Genomic DNA, 463 nt, shown 5'->3' on the forward strand with positions numbered 1-463 from the left:
GGGACTTTGAAACTTTCGGCACGTATCGAACAGTTCTTCTCTATTATCTCGAGAACGGACACGACGACCGTACACTTTGAGCACACAGCAGCGTGTTTTAGCATGCCAGCTACACGGTGGTGTGCCTAACGTGTGGATAGCTCGAAATTTTCGTTCCGGACCGATGTGACCGGGAAGCAACACGCCGCTGGGACTTTGAAACTTTCGGCACGTATCGAACAGTTCTTCTCTATTATCTCGAGAACGGACACGACGACCGTACACTTTGAGCACACAGCAGCGTGTTTTAGCATGCCAGCTACACGGTGGTGTGCCTAACGTGTGGATAGCTCGAAATTTTCGTTCCGGACCGATGTGACCGGGAAGCTACACGCCGCTGGGACTTTGAAACTTTCGGCACGTATCGAACAGTTCTTCTCTATTATCTCGAGAACGGACACGACGACCGTACACTTTGAGCACA

The sequence above is a fragment of the Ptiloglossa arizonensis genome, unplaced genomic scaffold (genome assembly GCF_051014685.1).
Source record: "Ptiloglossa arizonensis isolate GNS036 unplaced genomic scaffold, iyPtiAriz1_principal scaffold0231, whole genome shotgun sequence".
Classification (NCBI taxonomy): domain Eukaryota; kingdom Metazoa; phylum Arthropoda; class Insecta; order Hymenoptera; family Colletidae; genus Ptiloglossa; species Ptiloglossa arizonensis.